Consider the following 24144-nt stretch of genomic DNA (forward strand, 5'->3'; position numbering starts at 1 on the left):
AGAGATTAAATTGGTCCAGGAGAGCAGTCTGAGCACTGGTATTGTTTTTAAAAGCATACCAGGAAATTCTAATGGGTAGTACTGATCTCAGTCAGCCATGATAATTGTAAATTCTTTGTCACGTGGTTGGCTTCAGTTTGGCATGTGACAATTCTGTACAGTGAGAGGCATTAACAGAAAGCTGCTGGAATATACTGGGCAAGGTCACTTTGTTCTGAAAAAGTGACCCAAAGCAAATCCATGACTTCTTCCTCTCTTGGGGTCTTATTGAATGAGAGTGCGATCCTGGGAGCGGATTAGCCACCTTATGAGTATGAGGAGACAGGCTTGAGCACAGAAGTCAAGAACAGAATGATGGAGGTAACTGGCCTCCTGGGTTCTGAATAAACCAACTATTGAAACACCCTCATGGAGGACTTCTTCTGTGGGATAGTTAATGAGCTTATTATGTAAGCCTTTTATTTTATTTACTTGAGGCCAAATGCTCTTCCCATTTGATGGGAGAGGAAATTAAAGCTCAGGGAAGTTAAGTTATAAAAAAAGATCATAGAACTAGTTAGTAGCTTGAGTTGAGATGAAGGTTATACCCTTTTCCACAAACCAAGTGCGCGCACACACACACACACACACACACAATCCCTCAAACCCTAGGTGATATAGCATAGTAGAAAAAAACATTGAGCTTTGAGGAGAGGTCTGAGGTGGAGAGGTGGGGGTATGGGATAAAGGCCACATAGGGGTGATAATCAGGTCAAGCATCCTGTGGGTGTCCCCTGCCTCCCAGCAGGGGAGGGGCAGCTGGTGCCTGCTCTGACTCCATCAGCCATTAATTAAAACTTGACAAGAAGATTAATACACAGGGGACAATTTTAATCAGACACTCCTGGAATGTTAGTGCTGGCACTGCCTAAAGAGACCATGTCTTCCGGCCTCCTTAGATGGGGAAACTGAGGCAGGCACAGGGAGCAACTGGCCTGTTTCTTCAAGGAGGTCAAGGTGTCCCATGTAATTTCCTGGTCCCATGTAATTTCCTCTTCCTCTGCCCTAGTATCACATACATAAGGGATAGCTTCAATTATCTTATCATACCATTCATCTTGTCACTGATTCTCAGAGCCTCAGCAAAGTCCTACACCTCGAGATCCCTTTTGTGCACACTCTGCTTGGCTCCAGGAGGCTGATGGGATCAGGTAAATTGAGGAGCCCAGGGAAGCTGAGTTTGGTCACCTCCCAGGGCTCAGGTCAGTTAGGAAGCTGAGCTGTGGGGATAGCCAGCCTGAGGACATGGCCTTGGCCTTTTTCATGAGAGGGGGTGGAAATGTCACTCATCCATTATCCCAGCCCCTCAATTTGCTGTCTGAAATCTTAACTGAAATCCACACTCCCCACCAAAGAGAGAGGTTTATTCCTTTTCAAAACATTTCTATTTTTCTTTCAATGAGACACATTCTTTGTAAGAATGCCCACAGAATGCCTCAGGGCATAAGGCCAAAATCTACTTCTCTTTCTCCACTCTACCAATACCCAGCCATAGCCACTGGGGAGAGTATCTTGTCCAACCTTCTAGACTTCTCTTTCCCCACACCTTTAGGTCTGTTGCATGTCCCCTATTGTCACATGGGGACACTGTTGCATCCCTGGTGACTCACTTTGGTGGGACACCAGGAAACAGTGGGGAGCAGGAAGGAGGAGAGGAGGTCCACATTGGGACCCTCCCTTCCCTAGGCCCTCCTAGGCGACTGTCCTCTGTCTCAGTTGGCTGTCCAGTCAAAGCACCAAGCTGGCCCACAAGGTGCCTAGTGCCAACTGGAAAAGCATGTCCCTCTAGGCACATAATTGAGCAGAGGGTTCCTGTTCTTGAGGGTGGATGCTCCTTTCCTCTAGGGCAGTGTGAGGAACACCAGGGACCTTGCTGTCATGGCCACAATGTCTCCATCTCTGCCCTGTATGTCCACCGACATCATCACTGCCTTGAACCAGGCTTCCTCCCAGAGACTGCAGCGGCCCCAGTCTTCCCACCAGCATTCCTGCTTCTCATTGGTACCTCCAAGGCCCCCTTCTCCCTGTAGCCAGGTGGATTGATGTCACAAGCAAAGTAGACTATGTCCCTCCTAGGTAAGCCCCTCAATCACTTCCTCTTGCCTCCAGTCAAGGGCACACTCCTTGAGGATGGCTCTTAAGGACCTTTAACTATGAGTACAAATGTGACTGGACGAGGCCCAGGGCCTGTGCGCAGCAGGCTCCCTCGCTGTGTGAATCCTGCTTCTACCACTTGCTGGCTGTGTGGCCTCTGGCAATCCAGAGAACCTGGCTGCCTCTCAGCTTCCTCATCTGGAAAATGGGAATGATGATAATAACAGCATCTGCTTTGCTGCGTTACACAGAATAGGAAATCAGGTAATTTGGGTCAAGAGCTTAGAACAGTACCTATGAGGTTAGGCCCTGGTGGCACATGAGCACTTGAAGATCAGTGTCCCAAAGAGCCCTCCACCCGAGACCTGAGCCCAGCTCCAGGAAAGTGGGGAACGGGAGCTGTGGGTGATAGAGACAGGGACAGAGGTCACTGTGAGACCGCTCACCCCGGACTCACTTCCAGGAGCTGAAAGGAAGATCTGACTGTGGCCAGTCACTTCCTGGAATAAGTCCTCTGAAGGGGACAGAGCTATAAGAACAGGCCCCCAAGGGCTCTTTAGCTCCTGCCCTAGGGCCTGGGAGAGAAGGAGGCCAGGAGACTTAGGGGATCCACAGAAGCTCCTGAGCCTCAGGTCTCTCATCCACAAAATTAAGGTCTGAATGACATCACAGAGTGACTGTGGAACTTAAGGGAATAACTCACGGAAACACCACCACAATGCCTGGAATATAGTAGGTGCTCAATAAACCCCTGGGGTAGGAAGAAAAGGGAAGACTGTGGACCCTCAGTCCAGAGTGAAGCATGAAATGCTCTGGGCCACCTGTAGCCTAGGGGGTAGGTGACAAGACAAGCACTTCCCAGGTACCTTAGGAGTGCTGCTGGCTTTCTGTGTGAGCCACGTGGGCATGGTGGGGTGGAGGGAATATAGCAGTATCCCGATGCACAGGAGACATAGGGAGAGGGCAGCTGGGCTTTTCACTCGCTGCTCCTCAGTGTCCGCATCTGGAAAGTGGGGATCATCTTGGCAGGTGCACAGGCCTATTGTAAAGCTGAACAAAGCTATTGAGTGGGAAAGTCCACCATAGCGAATGTGGATAGTTACTGCTTCCTCATCGGAAGCCATTTGGAGTCATGATTCACAGTGCTGCCTTTGGAGTCTGGTTGAGGTAGGTACAATTGTGGTTTCCGCTTCCTCAACCAGCACACCTAGGCAAGTCACTCAACACCCATTAGTGACAGTTTCTTTGTCTCTAGAATAGCAATAATAATCATACTCATTTTATAGAATTTGGAAGAAAATTCCCCAATGAGACCACATCAGTGAAACTTCTAGCCCATGTAAATAGTTACTGTGTAGCTAATGGCTTCTTTTTACATTCTGTGGATGGAACCAAGGGCCTTATACATGCTAGACAAGCACTGTACCACCACAGTCTCACTGCTTTGCCCAGGCCAGTCTTGAACTTGGGATCCTTCTGCCTCAGTCTTCTGAGCAGCTGGGATTACAGATATGCACCACTGTGCCTGGCCTAATATATAGTATTTTTTAAGATAACATTATTCTTTAAGGAGAGAGCCTGTGTCCTATACCTATAGGCAGGTACAGTCCCATGCCTATAATCCCAGCATCTCAGGAGGCTGAGATAGGAGGATCGCAAGTTTGAGGCCAGTCTCATCAATTTATCAAGGCTCTACAGTGAGACCCTATCTCAAAATGAAAAAATAAAAAGGAATGGGGATGTAGCTCAGTGGTGGAGCATCCCTGGATTAAATCCCCTCTGCCAATAAATGCATAAGTCAATAAATAGATAAATAATTCCCTCTATTGATGCTTCGAGTCAAGCCAGAGAATACATCCAACTAACACTCAAGAAATCCTCCGTAGCCAAAAAACAATCCTTAGCTCTCAGCAACGTTATGGTATTATGGAATATAAACTCTGGAAGAATTGTTCAGGATTGTTTATTCCAATCACCTCATTATACAGTTGGCCACACTAAGACTCAGAGGGCAGAACAGATAATCCCCAAAGCTCATGAATGCCATGGTAGACCTAGGACCAAGGCCTCCTGACAGGAAACCAGTATCCCAAGTTCACCAAGATTGTCCCTTACTTGGAGTTGCTTCAAAGGAGAAGGGATTTGTCCCCAAGCAGGGGACACCTGCTATGGTCTCCCCAGACTCTCAACAGCTTAGAGCCTAGTCCCCATGCTCTGCTGGCCTTGCCCCAGGCCACCCCTAGCTGGCCTCCTAGGCTGGCCTCAGCCTGCCCCCACTCCAGGCCCCTCAGCAGCCTAGGCCAGGTGCTCCGTGATGGCTTCCTGTGCTCACAGGCTCTGTTTGTTGGCTCTGTAGCCCCTTCCTCACACCCCAGCACACCGGAGGCACTGACCAACAGCATGGGATTTCAGGGGCCAGCCCTCAGTTTGCTCTCAGAGGTTGTCCAGCCCTCCCCAAACCCACCACCTGGAGCACAGGAACCAGCAAGACCCTGGAGACACCCCCCTCAGCACTCCCCCCAGTTTCCGCCTCCTACACTTACCCCTTCCCCAGAAATGGGTCCTGCCGCAGCTGGGGGAGAAGCCAAAAAATCAACAGGTGGAGTCCACAGTGAAGCCCTGTAGGCCTCAGGCTGAAGGGGACCCAGGCTCCCCTTGTCCCAGCCCAACCCCCTTCCCAGCCGCAGCCCAGGGGAACGTGGGCAGTGGGTCCAGATGACAGTGCCTCATGGAAGGACTTGGAAACTGCTGAGGTTGGGATGTGTGTGGGGGGGGAGGAGGGAGGTTCCTAAGTTTGTCCCTGAAGGTCTCCAAGACTATGATAAAAAGTCCAAGGCAGACAGACAGCAGACCTTGACTTCACACTGGCCACTCTCCACATGACGTTAGAGCCAGGTCCTCACATGGTCTTTTCTGTCAAACGGGGCCTGCCTACTGTGAACCGTGGCCCAGGGCTGTGTGGAGGTGGAAAGGAGCTGTCATTAGGGTGCACTGCCTGGTGGGCAGGGTGGGCAGGGATTTGGGCAACTCAGTCATCCTAGGTCACTGGGACCTGAGGGGTTTCAGTTCTCCAATCTGGACAGTCTCTGGCAAACTGGGACACACTGGTCGTGCAAATAGTAGGCTCCACTGTGTGTCTCTGAAGACTCCCTCCCACCCACATGACTCCTACAGTGTTTTGCTGTGTAGAAGACTCCCCCCACAAATCTCCCTGATTCTTCTTCAGGAAACTTCCTGGCCTTATGTCACTGGGCATCTTCTTCTCCATCCTCTTCCTCTCTCTGCATCTGCATCCACAGGTGTTCCTGCCATTCTAGGCCTTGTCCCTTCAGTCCCTGTGCACAGGACCCATCGTCTCTCCTAGGAGTTCCCTGTGTCCCTGCTGCACACCCACACACTGACCATTGCTTTTCCACACTGTCTAGGCACATGGACTCACCCCCATCACACACACACACACACACACACACACACACACACACACACACACACACCCTGTTCACCTGAACCTCATCAGGAAGAATTTCAGTGTGGCTTAGGCACCTGCTGACCCACAGTAGGATCAGGCCTCAGAGATAGGTGAGAGGGGAAGTCACACACTTTTCCTCCTCAGGAGCAGAGCCTTTCAATCTAGAAGAGTGGTGAAGATCAGGTGTCATCTGGGAGAGGAGGGTCAGCTGCCATGAGTTCTTTGTAGCCCATGGTCTGCTTCAGGGGCCCCTGGGTGGTTTCCTTTCCCCAGAGCCCCTGCCATCGAGGCCAAGGCAGGCCAGGCCAGGAGCCACACACCCCTGAACTCCATCCTGTTGGTGCTGGACCTAAGGTGCTAGTGGAGTCTGTGCACTGTGTCTATTCTGGGGGGCATCAGTGGTGAGGAAGCAATGGTGGGAGCAGCCCCTTGGAGGCAGTTCCTTTTCTTCAGCTGGGGACATGCCCTGAGCTGGCTAGGGCAAGGGACACAGGCATGGAAAGGACACTGCCCTCTCCTTGGGCCCCTGGGTGCTGGCTCACACTACCCCTCCTCAGCCCCAGAGGAAAGCTCCATCAACAGAATCCCTCCTATCCTGCTGCTGGGGCCATGTTGATCCAGCACAGCCAACCTCCCAGAAGCCCTCCTTGTGGGACCTCAGGAGCACAGACTGAGGGAGGCCAGAGAGCTGGAATGAGGGAGAGACGGGTGACTCAGAGGCCCACAGTGCAGGAGAGGGACAGCAGAGCTGGAGAGAAACGGTGCAGCTCAGAGATGGAGACCAAGAGACAGACGCCGGGCAGGCACCCCTGTGGGTCAGCAAGATGGCGTTGCAGTAGACAGACCCAGAAAGCAGGCAGGACCCTGAGAAGAGCAAGGGCCATGCCAGAGAGGACGGCCAAACCAAGACAGAAAGAGGCAGAAAGCAAGCCTGGCTGAGAGAGAGAAGGAGGAGCAGCAGAGGGAAGAGAGACAGAGAAACAGGACTGGGGTGGCCACAGGAAAGAAGGGGCCAAGGAAATCAGAGGCAGCAAGAGAGGCCTGGGGGGCCAGGATGGGTGGCCGCAGTGCCCCTTGGGCTCACAGACACAGGGCCAGCCCAGCTGGGCCAGTCAGGGCTGTTTGCAGAAGGAAGCCCCAGCTCTGTGGTCAGGCTCCCCAGGCCTGGCAGCAGCACCCCCTGCACTTCATGACATTCTTGTTCCAAGCTGTGAGAGAGGAGGTCGGGCTGTGGAGGCACAGCAGCGCCTCTGCTTCCACCCACAGGTGGCCTGGGCCTGGGCTGGGTCCCGGACGGCTGAGGGGGTTGTGCAGGAAGGCAGCCAGCAAAGCCTGGCCACAGAGGCTGCCGGTCCTCCAGAGCAGAGGGGGATGGTGGTGGCAGAGGGACCTTGTAGCCTCTGGCCAAGCTCTGGGGAGGAAGGTGAAGGGGGAATGTTGTCCCTCACCCTTGGGGAATCTCCAGGGAGGGCCCTCCTTTCTCTGTGGGCCTTGATTTCCCCATTCGCCCCAGGAAGAGCAAACTCAGGCAGGTGAAAGCCATGGAGAAGCTGAGAGTATGTGCCCTGGCTCCAGGGACAGCTGCCACTCAGCCCCAGCTGTCTATGGCCTTGTGAGTGTGAACCCAGAATTACTGGATTGTTAGAGTTTATTTTCAAAGTTATAAATCTGGATTTTTATGTAGAAAACTCCTTTCAATGATGGCACATCATTTGTTCTTGATGTAGGCATGATGGGAGCCAAAGGAGACACTCAGAAGGTTCTAAGTGGCCAATAAGATGCCTATTTATGGCCGTCTCTGGGGCCCACCTCACCTCTGACAATTGGCACATGGATAGCTCCATCAGCATCCTGAGAAGAGTCCAAAACTTGCCCAATGTCATGCCCTTGGAGAACTGGTCAAATGTTCCACCAGGAGAAAGCCACCTGGCACCCGCACTTCTTGGGTGGCGACACATGGTCCAAGATGCCAGGCCCCTGGATGGCCTGTTTACTGGCCAGGGGTCTTGCTTTCTCTTTTCCTTCCAAAGCCCCCACCTCCTCCTATCTCTGTTCTTCAAAGCTTTGGGGACACCCTCTGCCTGAGCCTTATCCAAAGGCCTGGTCCAACCCACACATGGCCAAAGCTGGCCTTGACCCACAACAACTGATAGTGCTGTCCTTCCTTCCACTGGCACTTGAATTCCCAGGACAGCACCCTGGCAGGGCCTGGTGCAGAAGAGGAGGGACGGGACAAAGGGGACAGTGTGTGCTAGTGTGTGCTGAGAGTGGCCTTCCTCAGGCCTCGTCCACCCCACCCCTTCCCACTCTATAGCCCATGTCGCCAGCCAAGCATCACAAGGGTTAACTGGATCCCCCCAGCAGGGATCCTGGAATCACAGGACTGGAATGGACCTTGGAGGTCATCTGTCAGGGGTAGAGGAGTGATTTTAATGACCCAATTCTGCTGCACTGGAAGCACCTCTCGCCCCCACCCCCAGCCTGGGTGGAGGAAAAGGTGAGGCCAGCAAGGACCACAAGGCTAGGAGCCCCTGAAGGGTACAGCCTGGCCGCATGGGTCCCCTCCTTGACAGTGCCAACCCTACCCCCAGTAGTGCCACGGGTTAGGAGGTTGGGAGGAGCACACAGCCCTTGGCTGAATAATTGACTAACAGGCAGGACTAATGGTAGCAGGAGAGACTGTTGAGGGACAGCATGCTGAACCGGGAGCCAATGCTGAAGACCGTAGGTGTAGCATTGTTCAAAGTCACTAACCTAAGGAGAGGCTCCCACACTAGCAGACTCTGTTCTTCATTTTTTTAAACTTTTATTTTTAGTTGTAGATGGACACGATCCTTTTATTTTATTTATTGTTATGTGGTCCTGAAGACAGAACTCACTGCATCACACGTGCTAGGCAAGTGCTTTACCACTGAGCGACAGCACCAGTCTGACTCTTGAGTTTCTTTAGGCTTCCTAGTCCAGCCTATGCTTCCCAGTCTTCTCAGTTCCATTCACAGGTGACCTTCAACAAGAATTCTCCCTCTGACACTTCTGTGGACAGAATGAGGAGAAAAAAATGAGCTGGTTGCAGCAAGAAGGCTTCAGATCAGACATCAAAAAAGACTTTCAGAATGTGGGACTCACCACTGAGGCAGCTAGCTAAGTGCACACTGCAGTCTCCTGGACTGAAGAGCCTGAAGCCCCATGGATGGGGAAGTAACATCAGAGCTAGGTGAGGAGAGGCTGGGGTGACATTTCTCTGTTGGCTTCCAAGATGGTGGGAGTAGCAATGCACCTAATTTCCAATCTACTCGTCTGGAGAGAATGGAACCCAGGAATGTTCCCAGCCCAAGGTTGAAGTCGCCGATTGGAGGTGGAAGACCATGGTCCCTACTGCTTATTTTTTCTTCCCCCAAAACCACTCAACGGGTAGAATCCAACCAAGGCAGATTGAGCCAGAGAAGCCCCTGAATTAATGTGGACTTGTTGGCTCAAGGCCCCAGGGTGGGTAGGGCTGGAAGACAGAGAAGAAACTGGTGGGAGGGGGACGTCACAGGAGCCACCTGTCTCCATTCCAAGGCAGGGGAAGCGAGAAAGACACGGCCATCTCTTGGGAACTCTCCATATCACTTTAAAGGGTGTTCCTAGTTCCCTTGTTCTTCACTTTAAGAGTCCTGAGGGTTTAATGACACTTTTAAGTGGCATCTTCTATGGGGAAGGTCCCATTGGCTACAGGCCCAGCCTGTGTCATTTCCATGTCAGCCCTTTTCCCACAGCCAAGAAGGACGTGTACCCCAGGCCAGGAATCAAAGTTCGATGGCAACTGGAAGTTCCTCTTATTATCCATCCTTTATCTTTCCTGCTGTAGTACCACACTCTCTTTCCTTCTGGCCTCTCCCAAAGTGAAAATGAAGTCCTCTTTTGTCCCTGAAGTGAACAAAGCTCAGGTTAGCAAATGAGCCTGCTGTTCAGGAGGTAATCCTGGCACCCTGCCACTTGTCCTTCCCCACCACTTCCATCCCCAGTGTGTCTGTCCTGGGAACTGGCCTAGGCTGTGTGGATTGAAGAGAGGCCTGGGAGGAGGCAGATGGAGTGGGCCTGAGGATCTCAGAAGGAGGGGAAAGAAGTGTGGAGAGGTGGGACTGGGGGGCCTTGGGCCAAGTCGAATAATAAACACAAACCTCTGGCTGATGGAGCCCAGAGTATCGATCGTTAATCACTTGGGGACATGCACATCTGCTAATGAATTTCTCTCTGTTCCCAACAAGGTCCCTCCAGAGCCATCCCCCTCCGGGCAGGAGGCCAAGCTGGCCGTTTCGGGGCTGGGGGCAGCTCTCTGCATCTTCCCAGCCTGTTCCTCCTACTCCCCTTTCCTCCTGGCAGCTGGCTGGGTCTTCCCGCTTGGTGGGGGCGGTGGAGGTGGGGGAAGGCTTGGGGACAGCTGTGTGCTCCAAGTGCCCTTAGACAATACTGTCCAACCCCTGTAGGCTTTGGGTCATTCATCTGTAAAAGGGGACCATCACATCACACCTGCCTCATGGGTTTGAGGATGAAAGAGAAACATAGAAGAGAAGCACCTGATCTAAAACCCAGCACATACTAGGTGCTCAGTTTGTCCAATTTAGTCTCCTTCTCTGCTTGGAATGTGACCCACAGAAAGGGGCCCAGGAACTCTTGGGCCTCAAGAAGGAGTGATGCAAAATGGTCCCCTAGGTGGGGTCCTAGGTTTGATGCCCTGGGGGGGGGGTGGAGGGAAAGCCATTGAATGAACTTGATGAGGAATGAACAGCCTCCTGCTTACACTGTTCATGTCACAATTCCCAGCACCACGTGCAGGGACTGCAGGAGTCCGCTGGCCCCAGAGGTGGCGGCTGTGTGGACTGACATGCCCCGCCTTAGTGTACCTTATTGCCTAAAGACAAAGGGCAGTTCCCCGGGCACATTACCAGACTGCAGGGGGAGCCATCTGTGTCTCCAGATGGCCACAGCTGCCAAAACCCTGGCCATGGCTCTGCCTGCGCCCTCCCTGTCCCCTGCCCGCTGGCCAGCCACCCATGGTCCATGCAGACTCTGGCAATGGATGCGGAGATGCAGGGACTAGAGGGAGACGCTAAAGACAGCGGGAGAGTTTTTCTCAGAGAGCTGGCAGGTCAGCAGCGGGGAGACCCAAGGGGATCAACTAAAGGGCATAGTGCACTTAGGAAGGATACCCAAAGGGGCTAATCAGTGCTTCCTGTGGGACATGGACTCAGAGCCATAGCTCTAAGTTTCTGTGCATGACAGGCTATTTGATAATGATGCTGGAGTGGGGTTCCCTGCATAGGGTTCAAGTTATGCAGTGACTGCAACTTGTTTTCAAACCTATGGCTTGGAATCTTCCTCTGGTTCCTTTCTGCGGGGACATGCTAAGGTTGTATGATCGTAGAGACTTGCAGGGAAGTTCATCCTCTTACCTGACCTATATCCCATGTACCTTTTAGTTCTACCTGTGATCTCCATAGAAGCTAGACCAGTACTCAGCTTTGCACCCTACCTGGTGACATGGAAGTGATGGTCAATGTACACGTATCCTTTCTCCTCTCCTGGCCTCAGTGTCTCTAACTGTACAATGGGAAGAATTAGATTCAACATATTCCAAGCACTCTTCCATGTTTAAGTTCTTATTGCAAGCCAGAGGAGGGCCAGTTTCAAAGACTGACCTTGGCACAGTTACAACAGAAAAATCTTCAGAGAGGTGAGCTCAAAGAGGATGACCCTGTTGCCTGGAAGTACTGTGATGGTTGTCTGCAGCTTTGTGGATACTGACTAGCTGTGTGACCTTAGGGAAGTGTTTTGCCATCTCTGAGCTCAGTTTTGTCATCTATAATGTGGGAGCAGAGCTGGCAGTAATCCCTTACGAGATGTTGCCTCTATCATTATAAAGCTAAGTTCAGCAACTGGTTCTAAAATGGGGCGAGGCCAACTCAGTTCTGCTCGATCCCAGCCTCAGGGGCCCCGGCCTCTTCCTTTCCTGTAACTCTCCCTACAGGTGCCACACCCCAATGCTTGCATTCCCCGGGGTGTTGATGGATGGGACCCAGACCCACAGCATGGCTCTCTAGAGCAGTGTAGCTCAGCCTAGCCCTTCTCTGGCCAGAGGCCCCACCACGTCCCAGCTGGATGACAGCCTAGATGAGCCTCTACCCCAGGGTCAAGGGCTGCTGGAGGCAAGGCTGACCCACAAGGAGAAGGAGGAGCTGGTGGTCCCTGTGTGCCGCACACCTCCATTTCTGCCCATGGCTCTCTCCCATCAATGGACTGATGTCTTCCAGTTCTGGAAGCTGGGGACTCCAGGATCATGGAGCTGACAGCCCCAGTGTGCTGAGAACCTGCCTCCTGGTCTGGAGATGGCCTTCTTATTGTGTCCTTGCATGGACAATGTCAGAGAGGAAGCCAGCTCCTTAGTGTGGGGGCCTTCTTTGGAGGGTGACACTGTCCTCATGACACTGGAAGTGAAGGTTTCAACACCCAGATTGGGGAGACAGGCAGAAACACCTTGTCCACAGCAACTGTCCTCCTCCTGCCTCTGTTCATGGAGATCTCGAGAACACCAGGCCTCAAAGACCGCATTCATGACAACAGCAGGAGTGAAGAAAAGGAGGCGAGAGAGCTGTGGGCACTGGCCAGGCCGTGACATTCCCACAGTGAGAACAGCTGACTTCCACGGGGCCTCCCCGTGGGCGAGGTTGTGGCATGCACCAGCTAAAGCAAGGCCACACACAGGGGCCAGGAACCGGAGGGCACCACTGTCTCTGTCTTATAGATGGAGAAACCAGGGGTCACAGGCAGACTCAGTGGCCCAAAGCCGGGCAGCCTGCAAGTGGCAAAATCTGGACTTGAACCTCGGATTGTCTGCCACCAAGGTTGATCCTCCCAGCTTGAGTGCTCCAGAGACTGCCTTGGATTGATTCCCACCTCTACCCTGGCAGCCTGACACCACTGCCCATGTGACAAAACTGACAGAGGCATTGCAGGGCTTCTAGGCCGTGAAGTTCACATCCCTGCCTTCAGGGTGAAGGAAGGGGCAAAGAAAAAATATGTGGTTTTTTTTTTTTTTTTTTTTTTGTACTGAGAATCAAACCCAGGAGCACTCAGCCACTGAGCCTCATCCCAAGCCCTTTTTAAATGTTATTTAGAGACAGGGTCTCACTAGGTTGCTTATAGCCTCACTGAGTTGCTGAGGCTGGCTTCAAACCTGCAATCCTCCTGCCTCAGGCTCCTGAGCCGCTGGGATTACAGGTGTGCACCACTGTGTCTGGCAGCATTTTTGTTCTTTATTTTTTAATTTTTTTGTTCTGTGTATGTCTGATCTTAGAATCAGGATTTTAGTTTCAAAAATGAATTGGGAAATGTTCTTTCCTCTTCTATTTCCTGGAAAGGGTTGTATAGAACCAGTATTAGTTTTTTGTTTTGTTTTGTGTTTTGGTACCCAGGGGTGCTTAAGCACTAAGCCATATACAGCTCCACCTTTTTAAAATATTTTGTTTAGACAAAGAGTCTCTCTAAGGTGCTGAGGCTGGTCTCAAACTTGCAGTCCTCCTGCCTCAGCCTCCCGAGGTGCTGCAGGGATCACCAGCATGCACCACTGCGCCCGGCCACAGAGCAAAGAATATGTGGAGAAATGTTTGTGGTGGATGGCATATGGGAACACCAGGTTACGAAAGGGGGTGTCCAAAAGAAAAGAAACGAATGGCCTGCAGGTCTATGGGAAGAGAAATATAATTGAAAACCACCATCAGATTCCACCCTGCCCCTGTTCCAAGGGCCACCTTCAAAATGAGCAAAAGATGGCCAGTGCTGGGGAGGACGGGGAGAAAAGGGAGGGCTGGTGAGCTGTGGCTGGGAACATCCAAGGATGCAGTCACCCAGAAACAGCATGGAGGTTCCATAAACAAAAATACAATGACCAGGTGATCCAGCAAGCCTGCTTCTGGAGATTTCTCCAAACATATTGACACCCTAGATGTGGAAACAGAATCAATCTCTCTCTCTCTCTCTCTCTCTCTCTCTCTCTCTCTCTCTCTCTCTCTCTCTCTCTCTCCCTCCCTCTCTCTCTCTCTCTCTCTCATACACACATTCACAATGCAACATTATTTTATTCAACTTTAAAATAGATGGAAATCCTGTCACATGCTCCAACATGGGTGAACCTTGAGGACATAGTGTCACAAGCCACACACACAGTACAAATCCTGCAGGATCCCACTCACATGAGGAACGTGAAATAGTCAGATTCATAGAATCAGAGAACAGGATGGCTGCTGGGACTGGCAGAGAGGGAGAATGCAGAGCTGCTGTGCAATGGGTAGAGAGTTTCAGTCCTGCAAGATGGAAGATTTTAGCCAGGTGCAGTGACACATGCCTGTCATCCCAGCAGCTCTAGAGGCTGAGGCAGGAGGATCACAAGTTCAAAGCCAGCCTCAGCAATAGCCAGGCCCTAAGCAACTCAGTGACACCCTGTCTCTAAATAAAATACAAAATAGGGCTGGGGATGTGGCTCAGTGGTCAAGTGCCCCTGGGTTCCATCCGCAGTACAAAAAAAAAAAAAAGTTAAGCTGGGTGCATTGCCACATGCCTGTTATGACAGCTATTCCAGAGGCAGGAGGAACACCAATCCAAGGTCAATATGGGCAACTTGGCACAGTCCTGTCTCAACATGAAAAGGTCTGGGGATGTGGCTCAATGGTAGTGCACTCTTGAGTACCCAGACCAATAAAAAGAATATAAAGTCACCAATGGCTTTCCCTGGTTAGTAGGAATCTGGATTCTATTTTCTTGTGTGTGGTTTTGTAATCCCTATAGAAAGTGTGCATTACTTTTAAAATTTCCTTTGTCCCTCAAAAAAAATGAAGAAACAAAAGAAAGCAACCAACCAAGAAAACTGGCAGATTCGGAGTGACACACGCAGAGGTTCTGTCCCAGCTGTAGCTCTCACTGGCTGTGTGACTGTGCACAAGTCACCCCGGGCCCTGAGACGCAGTGTTTGCACCTCCGTGCTGGGCACTGCACTACCATATGTCTTGGTCTTGGCTGCAGAACCAACTTTTCTTTTGGATCCTCAAGGGAGATGGAGAACCAAGGTGAAGGAGCCGGCACCCATCTAGAAACAAAGTCTCTGGGGACAAGCATGCTCTGAGTGTGGCTCCAGGCCAACCATAACTACCTTCTCCTGCCAAATGAAGACAAGGATGAGAGTGGGGCTGGATCTCTCTGTGGCCTCCGTTTCTGAACCTGGAAAGTAAGAGTGTTGGATCCTCTGTCCTGGGTCAGGAGCACTCAGGGACAGCTGCTGGGGTATCCTCCAGGCCTCCTTGGCAGCAGGACAACAGGACTTGTATTTAGCTGTCATCTTCTCCCACCTGGCCCACTCTGCCAATCACCACCAACTCTAAACATCTTCCCTGATCCTGGTGACTGACGTCAGTTTGGCTAGGACAAGTAGTCAATCAGGGGGTGAAACCGTGCCCCACAGAAGCTAAGCCCTAAGCCTAGAAGAAGCCTCAGCTTGTCCAAAGGGGCTGCAGGTTCACTGGCAGCAGATCCCAACCCCTTTCCAGCAACCTTGAAAAAGCTTGCAAGCAGAACCAGGCACTCTGACTCTATCTTGTAATCAGGCACTGGGGAGGCTAAGGCAGGAGGATCACATGTTTGAGGCCAGCCTCAGCATTTTAGTGCAACCCTTACTGACATCCTGTCTCAAAAAAAAAAAAAAGAATTAAGGATGCAGTCTGATTGTAAAGCACCCATGGGTTCAATCTCCATTGTCCCATTCCCTGCAAAACATCCTGCAAGCAGAGGGGTAGGGACCTCTGCAATTGACCCTGCAGAGGCCTCTCCCTGTGCCAAACTACACGCTCTTCCACTTTCCACCTCTGTTTTCCTTCCAGCACCCTCTCCATCTTTCACTGCATTGGTCCGATGCAGCCCCATGTCCCAGGGGCTTCTCTTGACCAGGGAGTCTGACATTTTGGAGTGTTCAACATGCCACATCTAACTCCTCACACCACCTGGCTCTGCCCTGTGCAGTCCAGGCCTGCTTCCCAGAACTTGTGCTCCCAGCCTGCACTGAGAGGCAGGCAAAAGGAATCATCATCATGGCTTTCTAACTCCGTTGTCTCTTTGTTTTGTTTTGTCTTTTCTAAGAAATGGAACCCAGGGACACTTTGCCACTAAGCTACATCCCCTGCCCTTTTATTTTCTCATTTTGACACAGGCTGGAAGCCGGACTGGAATTCTTGATCCTCCTGCCTCCACCTCCCAAGTCACTGGGGTTACAGGTGAGCACAGCTGTGCCGAGCTCAGCCTTTGGTTTATAGGAACATTCACACTCATGCTCACTCCCCATGGGACAAATGACTCACAGAGTTCCCATCTCTCCATCTCTCTGTCTCACACGTATCAGTATATTATCCTTCTCTTGCCTTGATCCCTTGCTCAGTCTCCCAACTCCCCCAGTCTCTGCTTGTCTTTACACCTCATGCCATTTTTTTCTCCCCACATCCACCCCCCATTTCTTGACTTTTCTGTCTCTCAGTGGCTGGGGCTTCTTCTCTCTTGAGCTATGGATCTGGCCTCCTCTCCAAGTTGCCCTCCCTTGCTCTTCGTGCTCCCTGTGAGGGCTGAGAATGACCCTCATCTCGCCTCTCCTTGGAGTGAGCAGGGATATCTGGAACATGCTCCAGTGACACTTTCGGGAATTTCGACCCATATCTGGGGTCCATGCTGAGCCATGACAGAATGGATGGTTGGCAGGTGGCTCCAGGCCTGGCTCTTTTGGGGAAATCCCCTTCCTGTTTTGCCAGATCCTTCCTGAATCTGGCCTTGGGAATAATTGTCCCAATTAAATCTTGAGGGAGGACAGAAATTGCTGTATATTTCTTGAGCTTCAGGAAGCCAAAAAACTTGTGGCCCAGGACATACAACTAGGCAAATGGCAGATCCAAAGAAAGGGTCAAGTCTGCAGAGAAACACCCACTGCTTTGGACTGTCTGCACTCCAGCTGCATTGGGAACCCAGGTGCTCTGGGCCAAGGAACCCAGAGGGGTGTTGCATAAAGTAAGGACTCAGTCCACAGAGAATTACTCAAGTCCCACTTCAAGGAAGAACCTGGGAAAATGCAAGGACAGACTCTAATAGATGCTAATGTTTGGAAGAGTTGCCATTTGCAAAGTTGTCTCTCCTCCATCATTGCATTCGCCCTTTTCCTGACAACCAATGTCAATAGTGATCCATCTCCTGCCCCTTGTGTGCTGGGGAGTGAATGGCAGGCAGGGGTTAGAGTTGGCTCATCTGACCCCTCATTCACAGTCTTCCCACATGTCTCTCTGGCATCAGGGCCCCTAGCAGCTTAGTCGCTCTGTGACCAGGAAAGTTGGTAAAGAGCACAGGACCAACATTAGGGCCTGCTCAGAGCCACCTCCCAGGGCAACACCTCTCTTCCAAACAGGTAGAGCACCATGGGCAGGGAAGAGACGTGTCCCCAGTTCTGAAAGTGGCCATCTTTCCTTCCAGGACCCAGACGCAGGGATTGGCTGGCCTAATGTGGGCACAGGGGCTTTTGTGAGGGAAGGGCAGAGGGGCTCCCCTCTGAGAGCAATGCTCGAGAGGAGAGAAGCTGGCATGACCCAGAGACACCTGGCCTTGCTTCCTGCCATCAACCCTTACATTGAACCCAGGGATGCTTAACCACTGAGCCACATCACCAGCCCTTTTATTTATTTATTTATTTATTGAGACAAGGTCTCACTAAATTGCTTAGGACCTTACTAACTTGCTGAGGCTAGCCTCCAGTTTTTGATCCTTTTGCTTCAGCCTCCTGAGTCACTGGGGTTACAAGTATGCACCCCACACCCAGATGAACTGGCTTATTAAGGAACATTACCTGTTTCCTATTTCTCTGCCCCGTATTATCTCAGTCCCATGAAGGCAAGGATTCTTTTTTCATTTGGGACAGTAAGTTTTGGAAGGTCCTAAAATTCACTGGGTCTGTCTCTGCATTGCTTCACACCTGTTATTGCATCATCAGCTAACTGACAGTGCTAATCAATCACATATACAGGATCATTTTTAAATCATGAAATATAATAAAATGCTCAGAAGCTAAAGATTTATATTTCAATTTATTTTTTCGGATTTCAATTTAATTAGCAATAAGCAGTATAATTTCAAGGTGCAAAATAAAAGCAAAGCAAATTACTCTTTAGTGAAGTTTTCCACTCCCATCCCCTTTTTCTTTGTATCTTTACAGGTTTAAATACCACATACCAATACAGCAAAATATTGCATGACACATACCTTGTTTTGTACCTTGCTTTTTTCTACCCAGTAGATCTTGGGGATTTTTCCATATTGGTACATAGGAAATTTCCTCATTCTTCTTCAAAGACCATGAAATCTAAATTTCAATTCAAATTCTATGAAGTCCTGGATTAGACTTTTCATCTCTTCCTGACTAGGACCCTTATGTGTTTCTGTTTCTTAAAGATCAGTTAAGATCTTTAATTGGCATATCAATTTAGACCTCCAAGAAACAAATACCAGGACAGATTTAGGAAGATAAGAGATTTACCAGGGGGAACACATGTGAAGGGCAGAACCCATAGAAAACATGGATAGATAGGGAAAGCCTCTGGGTCATAATACAGGTCTGAAACTGGTGAAAGGGAAAGAGAGAAGGAAGAATTGTGCCAAGGAGCCTCAGACTGCAATAGCCCTAAGAAAGTTTCAGCTAGTTCAATAGGGAGATCAGAAAGTATTACCCATCAGAGGAGGCATGAGCTGAGAAGGAGTGACCCAACTTCTGTTATCCCACTGTGCCGAGTTATTGGCTGAAAACAGCTTGGGTAGCCTGTGGCCTTGCCAAGAATACTGTGGGGGATCCAAACCTGCAGCAGCTTGAGACTGTTCATCAACCTCACTCCTTGCAGCAAATTCTCTTGGAGGAGGATCTCTAAATGGTGCATATCCATGACCACCACATGGTCCCCAAACCATTGCAAAGATCATCTCCACATATTTGGAAGCAGCTCCCGTGAGCCTCTCTTCCTGAAAAGAAGCTTTGAAAAGGGAAATTAACAGGCCAATAGCAGCCCCTGTTGCTGTAGTTGATTTTCAGGCTACAAATGGTTCTCATCTTCTCCCTCATCTCCATTCTAAATTCCTCTCACCCCCAAGTATGACATCAGCAGGTTCTGGTGGTTTCTCTGGTGGTGTGACCCAAACCTTCATTTCAGGAAAGAATGAACCCTTTGTACGTCACACCCTTCTCACATGTGTATCCATAGTAACAAGGAACCAGCAGAGAGCCAAGAAGCACTCTAGTGCATTAGTTGGGATCTGCACATACTCCCTTCTGTCCCCATCATATAAAAATCATCCTTGTCAGTATGGTGATTATTCTTTTCATCTGATGGTCTCTGGGCATAAGTCACTGAAGTCTGCCAGGCAGCAGACATAGGTTGTGGTTCAAAAGAATTCCTGCTTTTTACTCTAGATTCTCCTCTAGGGACCCCAGAAGAGCCCAGTTGCCTCTGCTTGGCTGCAGGCAGGGTTTGGTGAGGCTTCTTCTGGGGCCCTGGCCCTGTATGAGCACTATGGGTTATCAGAAGTCTAGGTGGCCAGGTGGAGATGGGACTCTTGAAGATGTTGCCTTTTCGGGCACAGAAAAGATAAAAAAGCCTGAGTAAGTCACTAGATAAGACCAACTAGGTACTGATGCTTCCATCTCTTAGTTCCCTAGTGTACATATTCTTCCTATTAGAGATAATGTCATAGAGCAGTCTTATTTAGTGCATATATTGCACCCCAAAAGACGCAACTGCATCTTTGCAGATTATACCAGAAAACTGCAACTTTGCTGTACCTCTAAGGAGATCATTCTACCATTCCATGAGGTTAGCTCTTCATAGATAATACACATATGGGGTAATGTGGTATGTGATAGGATAAAGGGTGGGTCTCATGATCAGAGCCCACTCCAGCACATTCTTCACTATGAAGTGAGTCACCTGGTCAGACATTTGTTGTATGATATTCCATGTCTATGGATCTGGCACTCCATTAGCTCCTGGATTGTGGTGGCAGAGGCTGAGGCTCTGGACAGAAAAGCCAATCTATACCCAGAGTAGTTGTCTATCCCTAGTAAGGATGAACCACTTGCTCCTCCAGGCTGGAAGGAGCCCAATACAGTCAACCTGCCACCAAGTAGGTAACTAGTATCCTCATAGAATAGTCTCTGCTGCTGGCGGTTTAGATAGTCAGAGGCAGCAGCCACTAAACTGGCATTGATAGGTGGGAGTCCTTGTTGCCCATGTTTAACCAGAACCTTTGCCACTGATGCTGCTAAATTTATGTGTCCCTGGTTCCAGATGTGGGATGGCTGATGAAGAAGTTGACTAAAATCAAGTAGCACAACCCTGTAGTCTTCTTGGGTTTTCAGTGCCTCCTCCATGAAGGCCATTAGCCTTCAGAACAGAACCCTTCACATTCTGTCTACTTCTATACTTTCATCCACATGCCTCTACCTGGACCTTTATGTCTCCATTCTTCCAGTTCTCTTCCTTAGAGGTCCCTGACATGATGACCAGGCTGTTGGTCATTGCTCAGAAATATACATATATTCAGACACTGGGCCATTTTTCCTTTCACATAAAATATATGTCATGGTTCACAGCTCACAGCTGTACCCATTGGAAAGATTTTCCCTGTCTACAGGCTTTCCCTGAGTGTGGGTGTAATGCAATCCCAACTCATTTCCAGCTAATTCATACCCCAAGCTTCTATCCAGAAACTATATATGGTCTTTCCTCTTTCTTTAGCTGGTTGTATAGAATCCCAATCTGCCCAGAGAGCTGGAATGCAACCCTGGTGGAGGACACGGAGGACTAGGCAACCTGTTCTTGGAATTCTTGTGCCCTCTGGTCCTGCCCAGTCTGGTCCTGGATGTACCATGTCTAACTTAGATTGCTTCAGATCTGTTCAACTTTGTCTTGGCAGGTTCAACATATCCAGTTTATAATGGGAAATATTGGACAAATAGCACTTGGTCTCATTGTCAAATATTTCTTTTCTTCCAAAGCCAAGTAACTTACCAAGAAGTATTTTTTTTCCCGCGGGGCTGGGGATATAACTGTTTGTAGAGTGCTTGCCTCACAGGCGTGAGGCCCTGGGTTCAATCCTCAACACCACAAAAAAAAAAAAAAAACAAGAAAGAAAGACACTTAATTCTCTATTGCAGTTAATACTGTCTTGCTTTAGGTTCTCATAGACCTATGTTGTAGTTCTTCCACTGGGGCTTGCCATATCTTCACATGTCTTTCTCACCACTCAAACCTCCAACACCATAGTACCTGCTTGATCATACAGGACCTAAGAAGCAGGGATACTTGCATCACAGCTTGAACCTCTAAGCAAACCCTGTCCTTCTCTAAGCCTTCTCAAAGTTGGTAGCTTTTCTTCTGTCACCCAGCAATAAAGGCTGGAGCCGTTTTGAAGGGTGCCACATGTTGCTTCCAGAACCCAAGAACTTTACCAGGTGCTCTGCTTCCTTCTTTTTTTGGCACTTACGAGACACAGGATGCAGTATTTGCCTCTTAAACTTGGGCGGGTATGTCCTGGGCAGAGCATGACCTCATGTGAGCACTGCTGCACAGCTGAAGTCACAGCAGCTGGACGCTGTTTGTCAGGCTCCATCTTCACTCCAGGTTCTCTGGAAGGGAGATCTAGTACCTCCATGACCTCCCCATGGAGGGTTCTAATGTCTCAGCAGGCTTTAAAAAGTGCTTGCCATGTGCAAGTAATAAGTGAAATGCAAGCGGTGACAAAAATGCTACAGCATGATGAAGGAAAGGAAGAGGAATGTAGGCTGAACATGGAATGCAATCAGTATCCAAAGAATCCCACAAGGGCTTTGAGATGTGCATGCTGAGGTGCTATACAGACTGAGGCTGCAACACTCGGCACAAACAGAACACCCCCCCCCATCATGTAGTTACAAGAAAGCCTTCACTACTGTTGGCTATTGTTTCAATTCCAGTTCCAGAGCTCTAAGAACCCCATCATTCCTCAATTATAATTTATATTTCTTTAACTGCCTAATAGTTAATTTTTTCCCTTTCCTTCACTATGAGTCACTTAGCTGATTTACTCCATAGCCATACTTTCAACAATATTGTGTCTTCCCTCTTTATTCAGCTGCCTTATGAAAAGGTTATCAGATTAATTTTCACAACTTTTAATATCTTAATACTGACATTCCCAAATATGCTATCTATTCCCTTGCCATCCCCCATTTGTGCTATTTCAAATACCGACTTGCCTTTCAGCCATATCTTCAGAACAAAGCACTGTGATTTTTAAATGCAGCATGAGGGAGATGAACTCATCGTATTGTCCCTCAGATACCAGGCACACCTTTTCCAGAGGGTCTCTTCTATTCTCACACTTTTATATGGGGTCCCCTCATTCCTTCCCTCCCTCGGGTGTCTCAGCTCAAGATCATCGCATAGTGATGTCTGGAAGGATACGCCTTCATTATATCTAAAGGCTAAGCAATATGCCCATGATTCCCCCAAAATCATTCAACCATAGCAGTCCCTTGTAATTCTATTATTTTTTTCTTTTTAATCTCCTGTCTCTGTAGAGATAGAAAGAAAGAGCAAGGACTATGCCTTACTTCTGTGTCTCCAAACCTAAAATATGTATCATATATACACACATGTGTACACATACACACATACTTATACATTTTATGATTTTTTTCAGGTACTAGGTCTTCAAAGTAGATTTTCAGCCCAAACTGTATCCTCAAGTTCACTAATCTTTATTAAGTATCCCTTTAATCTGTCAATACTTTTTTAATTATTGGAACTTTCCTGAAACCCTCTGTAAATTTCATCATAAGACACGGATACTATGTAGGTCTACGTGGAGCTTTCCCTACTAGGGAGAATAGGCAGAGAGCCACAGGGGACTAGTCATGGGAAGAAACCAAAGTACTACCCTTGAGATTTAAGTAAGGCTCAGCTGGTGTTTTATATAGGAATTAGACCATTTCTAAATTAGACTCTTGGCCTCTAAAGCAGGATTGCCTTGTTGTGCCAGGCAACAAGTATCCAGCAATCACATAAAATTCTGGTATCATGAACCATCCTGGCTGTAACACTGTATGTAGCCTAGAATTAAGAAAGCTAGAAAGGGATACAAAAAAGAAAAATAGGAATGAAACACCTGAAGTGGTGGGAGAGGAAGAGGGAGAGAAGCAAGAGACAAAGATTTCACAGAAGCCTGAGAGATAAGCGCTCTCAAGTATGAAATTCATAGCTGCCACCAGCAGGATGGGAAAGGATGAGACATCACCGCATCTGTCAAATAGGAGGTCCCCAAAGGCTAGAGAAGCTTCACTAGACTAGAGATAACATAATGCAAATCAAGTGGTGGAAGAATCAGAGGGGGAGAAGTAAACACTGGAATGTAAAGAAGGTCTGCAGCTTCAAGACTAGACAAAGGACACAAGGACCAAGTGGGACCAAGAAATTAGAGCTATTTTAATATGGAGGACACAAAAGCACACTTGCTGGCTAGAAGGGAAGAAAAACAATAGGGCCAAGCAATCATGTACTGAAACCTGTGAAACTGTGAGCCCCAAACATAGAAGATGATTTTCTCAGGTAATCTGTCACACAGTGATGAAAAGTTGATCAACATAGACATTAAGTTTTGAAAAGAAAGCAAGCAAGGGTGTTCCCTATATGTTTCCTCCTCTGTAAGGAAAAGATAAGGTCTCATGCTCAGTAAGAGGCCTGGGGCTGAGGGGGTCTCCAGGACAGTGTTAAACATCTGTAAGTTTAGGAAACTAAACATCTAGGAAAAGATCTCCCACGGAGGATGGAGGTGCTCAATGCTTGCAACCACAGTTTGCAGTGGCAACTGGTAAATGATGTACTTACCTCCGAAGGGCTTCCAAGGAGCAGGAGATGGAAAATGAATCTAACATGACTTACGTATGTACATATATGAATACACCACAGTGAATCTCCACATCACGTACATCCACAAGACTGGGATCTTAATTAGAATAAGACACACTTCATGTTTTTACAAATATGTCAAAATTACTCTTCTATCATGTGAGGCAAGAGCTCTGTCACTGAGCTACAGCCTCAGTCCTACTTTACTGTCATGTATAACTAAAAAGGAAAAAATTAAAGGTTAGGGACTGGGCAGACAGATGCACCAGAAGGCCACTATGAAAAGGAAACTGAGTGCCAGGGATGGTGTGGCAGAAGTGACTCATAAGAGCCTCCAAGCAGAGTAAGGAAGGGAAGAGCCAGGAGAGGAGGAAGGACATAAAAACAGTGGAGGCTTTGATAAGAGTCGATGGTGTTTGTTCAGTGGGAAAGAGAAGAGAAGGCTGTCAAAGGGTGGAATTATAACCTTCCAATTCTCAGAACTGCCCTATGTCTGGGTCAAAGTAACATCCAGGCTGGGTCTGGGAAGTGAACTTTAAAGCTGAAGGTCATGAA

At 49.1% G+C, this 24144-nt stretch overlaps 1 pseudogene; it reads right to left on the reverse strand.

Moving 5' to 3' along the window:
- The window catches only part of LOC144374740 (growth factor receptor-bound protein 14-like), an 80932-nt pseudogene extending 59577 nt beyond the window's left edge, over positions 1-21355 (reverse strand).
- Positions 21356-24144: the final 2789 nt, after the last annotated feature.

Source organism: Ictidomys tridecemlineatus, unplaced genomic scaffold (genome assembly GCF_052094955.1).
Source record: "Ictidomys tridecemlineatus isolate mIctTri1 unplaced genomic scaffold, mIctTri1.hap1 Scaffold_85, whole genome shotgun sequence".
Lineage (NCBI taxonomy): Eukaryota > Metazoa > Chordata > Mammalia > Rodentia > Sciuridae > Ictidomys > Ictidomys tridecemlineatus.